The sequence below is a fragment of the Marmota monax genome, unplaced genomic scaffold (assembly GCF_021218885.2).
Source record: "Marmota monax isolate L192 unplaced genomic scaffold, Marmota_monax_Labrador192_F-V1.1 WCK01_AAM20220418_F8-fsc00854, whole genome shotgun sequence".
Taxonomy (NCBI): domain Eukaryota; kingdom Metazoa; phylum Chordata; class Mammalia; order Rodentia; family Sciuridae; genus Marmota; species Marmota monax.
The window spans coordinates 29,722-36,690 of record NW_026692248.1 but is presented as its reverse complement, the minus strand read 5'-3'; the positions used below and the strand labels follow the sequence as shown (position 1 = coordinate 36,690).

Genomic DNA, 6,969 nt, shown 5'->3' with positions numbered 1-6,969 from the left:
GTGTTTTGTGTTATACGTTTGAATGTACGTATGTCCATATATCATATAAGATGAGCGCTCATGATACAATGGATCCAAATATTTTTTTTCACGTGATTTATATGGTTTAATTTAAATTGGGTAAACACCTGTTGAGGATTGTTTTAATATGTAAACAAAAAAGAAGGTTAACAGATCTGTTTGTTTACTTTCACCTTTCCTTTTCATTATATTTAATAATTCTCTTAAAGATAATGTAAATTGTTAAGAAAATTGTTTTCTTTTACTGCCTTCTGTAATGTTACATAATTTTTTCTTTAGCCATTATTGCCAGAATTCCTATCTTCATCCCAGTGCTGGTGAAGACAATGTAAATTGTTAAGAAAATTGTTTTCTTTTAGTGCCTTCTGTAATGTTAGATAATTTTTTCTTTAGCCATTATTGCCAGAATTCCTATCTTCATCCCAGTGCTAGTGAAGTCAAAGATAAAACCAATCTACAGCTTCTACAATAGCCATCACTGAACTGCTTGCAGAACTTGCCTGGACACATTGTGAGCTCACCTGTATGCATTGTGAACTATCTGTTGGTACAGCGAATTGTGGTAGTGCTGGAGTATTTTTGCTGATGGTGTCACCGGTGGTACAATTTTTCAAAGGAGCCCTCAATTGGCTTAATGTCATGGCATTTTGCATCCTCCTCTACTAGTGATGGTCTAAAATTTGGGGGCCAACAGAGGTGAGGCAAAGAACCTCACCCCCCCACAGGTGCAAAGGCCTATCCACAAGTATGGCTGTATGCTGGACCGGTAGTCAGTGACGGGTATGATCCAATTGCAGTGGTACCAACCTAAGACAGGAGGCTGACGCCTAGAGGTCAGTTCATCCGATGACGGGTAAGGACCATATGTTGAATTGGACTGCCTAACAGGCACGGTCCCTAAGCCACATGCTTGTTGTTTAAACAGAGAGGGGGAGATGGTGAGAGCCACAGCCAAAGGGGCCCCAGCAAACTTCCAGCTGCCAGCAAACTTCCAGCTGCCGGCTGATGATTGGCTCACAGCGGCCCCAGCAACATCTACCTGATTGGCTCCTCTGCGGTGATGCTCATTGGGCTGTTTCCCTGCCCTTTCAGACCACGGAGCTGCTCATTGGGGGACTTTTTTGGCTCCGCCCACGTGACCCAGCCAATCGGCCTCAAGAGCAGGAGGATTGTGGGAGGTGGGGAGAAGCTGGTGTGGGAGAGAGAGGCTTGTGGAAAGCCGGTGGTGGCAGTTGAGGCTCTGAGGGTTTTTCCTGAGAGGCTGTTTTGTTTGGCGTGTGTGGTTCTAAAAATAAAGTTAGTTTCTTTTGACAAGTGGCTCCTGATTGTGCCCAGCCAGACTGCGGCATCAGAAGCTAATGTAATGGATGGGCATCCACACTGATTGTCAGTGTCTTGACACCCATTTCACAGGCCATGCTGTTCAGCATTGATCCCAAGCACATGAAGCATCGTGAAACTTTCATCTGCCATATAACTCAGCAGAAAGCAGATTTGGTGGAGAGAGAAAGTCCTATGCAAGCATTAGGTATTGCCCCTATCAGGCAAACCCACCTTGACCCGCTGGACTGGAGTCTTTGGAGAAATGTATGTATAATATGCCCAAAATGCACTCTACTTTCATGTATATCTAAAAAGAACAAAGAAAAAAAGGAAAAAAAAATGTTAATAAGTTTAAATGCCCGTAAGTCTTGGATATCTTCTCCTATGAGCATCTGGGAGCTCTGGCCCCTGCCCCAAACACCATGCATGTCCAAACTCTGAATCCACATGGTATACTGCCAGAGTTGATTCAAAGACAAAGAGCTCTGGGGTTTTGCACCCTGTAAGCATTAAATCCAGGGTAGGGACAACTCAATGGCTTGTCCCCCACAGATGTGTTGACTGTTTCTTGCCACAGTGTGAGGAATCAGAAAATAGAAAAACACTGAGAGACTACAGCTATGGATGGAAAAATAAATGTTGAGTAGGATCTTGTCAAGGTTAATCTGTACCTTCCGACGAGGAAGTACTGGTGGCATAGTGTATGTTGTACAACATGGCAACAATATTGGGAGAGATGCTGTAGAGCATCCCAAACACTGACCAAGAGGACAGAGTCCATGAGTGACTCCAAAGGTGGACAGTGAATGACGTGCCAGAGTAGGAGGCTAAGTTCAGCTCTCTGAATATTTTCTTTAATCCATGAGGGCATGATCACAGGTCCAGAGCCCAACAAGGCCAACAAGAATCCACTTAGGAGACTCCTCACACTATGGCAAGAAATAGCCAACCCATCTGTGGGGGACAAGCCACTTGAGCCCCCATGGAATTGTCCCCACCCTGGACTTAATGCTTACTGGGTGCAAAACCCCAGAGCTCTTTGTCTTTGCATCAACTCTGGTAGTATACCATCTGGGTGCACAGCTTGGACATGCATGGTGTTTGGGGCAGGGGCCAGAGCTCCCAGCTGCTCATAGGAGAAGGCATCCAAGACTTATGGGCATTTAAATCTATTAACATTTCTTTTTTTCTTTTTTCTTTGTTCTTTTTAGATCTACATGGCAGTAGAGTGTATTTTGGCATATTGTACATACATTTCTCCAAAGATTCCAGTCCAACTGGCCAAGGTGGGTTTGCCTAATGCTTGAATAAGACTTGCTCTCTCTCCACCAAACTTGCTTGCTGACTTAGAGTTATATGGCAGATGGAAGTTTCCTCATGTTTCATGTCCTTGGGAACAATGCTGAAAAACATGGCCTGTGAACTGGGTGTCCTGACTGACAATCCAGCGTCAGTACCCATACATTATGTTAGTTTCTCAAGACCTTTGAAAGTGGTGTTTTGAATAGCTCTCTTGTTATGGAAAGCTACACAGGGTTAAGGCTTTGTGTGTCCTTTATTGTTTGGCAAAAGGCTGATATGAACAATCTGCCAGTCCCAAACTAGTTGGACTGTTCAGTGTATTTTTCCTGAATGTGGCTCAAAGGACAGGACAGGAGGCAGGAGCACACCTGTCACTGGGATGTTTCCAGGAGCAAGTCATTATATTTTAGGGATAATCCTGTCCCTTAAGTCCTGTTCCATCACATTTTGGCACTTTCTAAATTACCTTCTCTGTACTCTCCTCATCAGGTCCACTGCCTGGGTCCTGGCCAGAGCCTGCATCAAAGTCAAAGCATCCAGCTCCATATTTACAGGGACAAAGGTGAGTGTTTAATAATCAATTTTCCAGTTTCATGTCACATTTGTTGTCAAATGTTGGCTTCCAAGAAAAGTTTACCCAGTAAAGACCATAGTCCACTGGCAACTGTGCCATCTACAATGTGAGGCCATGGTGAACTGTCCAGTTAGTACAAATATCCAGTGACCAGCTCACAGGTACTACAAGCCATAGTGAATAATTCTATCTTCTGGCTGTTCAAATTTTCTTCTGTCTCATGCCAGAAAGTATGAATAACAGGTTGTAATTCAAAATCAGTACAAATTCTTGACTCCCCCCATGCTGGACCCATCTGTATATGAACAATTTCCAGGCATGGGGGGGATACTCCTCACACACTTGGAAGACCAGTGGCACTGGGGCAGCCACCTGGGTGGTGGGAAATAGGTAAAGGCACCTATTCAACAAGTTGTTGGTGAGAACTCTGCATTGGTGTAACACACATGCCCTTTATTTAGGGGTCTGTGCTATACAAGAGTGATGCTGGTGACATAGGCCATCCACCCACCTTTATAGGTAGGCCAGTTCACATTATGTCCAGTAAATTTTTAGACAGTGGCTCCACTTGTGGTAGGTCATCTTACACTCCTAACAACGGCTGTTGTAAAGGCTGCATCTACTAGTTTCAGCTCCCTTCCCACCATGACAAAATCCTAGAAGTACATTTTCCATTGTTGTTCTTGCCAGAAAGCTAAGTGCATCCCATCTGCTTTACAGGTGACATCTAAACTATTTTACAAAAGAATAGCCTACTGAGATTTCGTCAGACCCTAAATGACCCAAGATAAGGGAACTACCATACTCAAGCCTGCTCTAGCCCTCCACCTGGAAGAAGAGACACACTCAACACCAGCGCCCACTGCTCTTCCATATGAGAGAGGAAAACATCCAACCACAGCTGCCTCCAGACATATCTTGTCCCATGAGAGTGGGGAAAATGAGGAAACCGATGCAGCTCCTTTCAAGAGCCCACACTCACTAAAAGACTGAGATATAATCATACGGCCAGGAATACCTTCCCTCACCAAGCAGGGGAAATACAAAGCAAAACTAAACAAACAAAAAAACATTCACATTTTATACTCAAACAGCAGAAAATCAAAGGGTGAGGAAGTCATTTTCTAAAGTCCAGTAAAGAATGGTGATTATCCTGGTTTAGATCTAGGAATGTCCCCCCAAAAGCACAGGTATTAGGTAATGCACAAATATTCAGAGGTGAAAAGATTGGATTATGAGTTCTGCAAACTTATAGGTGGACTACTCCTTTAGATGAATTAATCTGAATGGACCACTGAGTGCTAACTGCAGACAGATGGGTGTGGCTGGAGAAACTAGGTCACAGAAGGTGCCTTTTGAGTGCACAATGTAACATTAAGAAACAGTATGTAGGGCCCCAGGCTTCTCTCTTTGCGCCCCCCTATCTTTCTGTGCCTATTTATGTATTTATTCATTTAGACCAGAGATTAAATCTGGGGCACCTAACCACTGAGCTACATCCTCAGCCCTTTTATGTTTATTTTGACACAGGGTCTCACTAAGTTGCTTAGGTCCCTGCTAAGTTGCTGAGGCTGGCTTTGAACTTGCAATCCTCCTGCCCTCCTGACTCAGCCTCTGGAGCCTCTGGGATTACAGGCACACACCACCACACCTGGTTCTCTCTGCTTCTTGTCTGCCATGGGCTGAGCAGTTTCCTCTGCCATGCCCTTCCACCATGATGTTCTACCTCACCCTGCACCCAGGGATGGAGATGGCAGAACCCAAAGTAAACTTTTCTTGCTCTAAGTTATTCTTGCCAAGTATTTCATTCACAGGGACAAAAAGCTGATTAACATAGGGACTATAGTTAATATTTCAAAGTTGCTAAAATGTAGTTTAAATTTTCTCACATAAAGAAATAAGTCTGGGAAGCAATGGGTAGGATATAGTAGTTGACCTGACATAGTGTATCCTAACATTATATTAGGCCCTTAGGCCCTATATATGTGTGTGTGTGTGTGTGTGTGTGTGTGTGTGTGTGATTATCTGTCAATTAAAATCATGATAATCAATGAGCCTTTAGACAATATATCAAAGAAAATAGAAGATAAAAATGAGGAAGATTGGAAGTTACAAGGGTGGTATCCATACAGATCCCATGGACATTAGAAAGACAGTAAAGGAATACCACAAACAACTCCATGTTCTTAAACTCAAGAAACTACAGGAAATGTACTGATTTCTTGCAAGACAAATATGCTAGATTTAACACAAAAAGAAATGATCAATCTGAACAGAACTGTAACTTATCAAAGATACAGAACCAATAAGGCCAAGCCACCAGTTCAAGATAGGTTCCTGGTGAATCCTAACAAACATTTAAGATAGAAATTATATCAATTCTCTAAGATCTCTTCCAGAAGATTAAAGCAAAGGAGCTACCTTCTAACTCACTGTATCAAACCAGCTCTAATGTAATAACAAAATCAGACAAAGATTAGAGGAAATCTACAGACTAAGTCCTAAAAGAAGATAAGAAAACATAACAATGAAGTCTTAGCAAATATGACCCAGAAACAGACCCACATCAGTACAGCCAACCTGTGTACAGTAAAGGAGCAGAGGGGACACAGCAGCATGGAGCAGAGGTCCTTCCCGCAAGTGGGGCTGCCTGACCTGGACGTCCCCATCACCACGGCTACTGACACATGTGGGAGGAGAGACTCAGAGAGAAAGGAGGCAGAAGGGGGAAGAAACACTCCTTGTAAAATAAGGGCTGGAAACTTGGCAAATTTGTTATAAAACACAGACCTCTGGATTCAATGTTTCTTCTTTGTAAAAAAAAAAATCCATTGCGATGCACATCACAGGATGCATCTTTGGTATGCATATCACACATGAATACTTGGGGTTGCATCTCTGTGTGTGTGTGTGTGCCTCTGTGTGTCCATGTCTGTGTTTGTATAGAAATTCTCAAAAATATCTTCTGCCATTGAACATTCATTGATTTTGGAATCAAACACACTAGAAATACCCAAAAAATTCTTTGAATTTTTAAAAAACTTTCTATACTGTTCTTCTGAATTCTTAATAATGGTATATTTTAATTTAGTTATTTGTTGTTGTTCAAGACCCTCTAACTGAAGATAATAAAATTAACTAGAAAAAAATGATGAAGAAATTTTATTCAAAATTCACAAAAATACATACAGAAGACATCTCAGTTCTGTGTCTGAGTTGATGCAAGGCAAGGAACTACAATGTGGGAAGCTGCAACTGCAGAGAGGGGGAACCTGAGAGTAACAATCCCTGTGAAATAACAATTACAGGAATGATCCAGTTTTCCAAAAGTGTCATATCAATGGAGCTAAACAGATAGACAAAAAAGCAGGTCATGTCTACATGGTAGGCAGAAACAACAGGACATGGACTAAGGTCTCCTGTGGTAGGGTGAGCAGGTGGAACTAGAAGGAAGGATCTAGACAGCCTAGAAGAGTAGGGAACATGCTGGGCTGGAGGGTGGGCAGGGGTGTGGTCTTCTTGCCCCTCCCCTGCTGTCAGGATCCCTTTGTGATGAGAGGGCACAGCCCTGTATGACAAAGGTCAGGGTAGGACTCCTCATTGCTGAAGTGAACTCTCAGGACTCATTTGTCCAAACAGAACAGTGCGATTCAGAAGATGGAGAAATTTCTCTTTCCTCTGAACAGCGTTAGTGACACATGGCTGAACCCCAGCTTCACCACCTGGACAATGGATATGATCCTTGCCTT

At 42.9% G+C, this 6,969-nt stretch overlaps 1 long non-coding RNA gene across 1 annotated transcript; it reads left to right on the top strand.

Annotated features, from left to right (window-relative positions):
* The first annotated feature begins 2,502 nt into the window (after nt 1-2,502).
* On the top strand, nt 2,503-6,483 carry LOC124086064 (uncharacterized). The gene is made up of 3 exons (XR_006849702.2): nt 2,503-2,630; nt 3,136-3,208; nt 3,941-6,483. It is a non-coding gene; the product is annotated as an uncharacterized LOC124086064 (long non-coding RNA).
* Nucleotides 6,484-6,969: the final 486 nt, after the last annotated feature.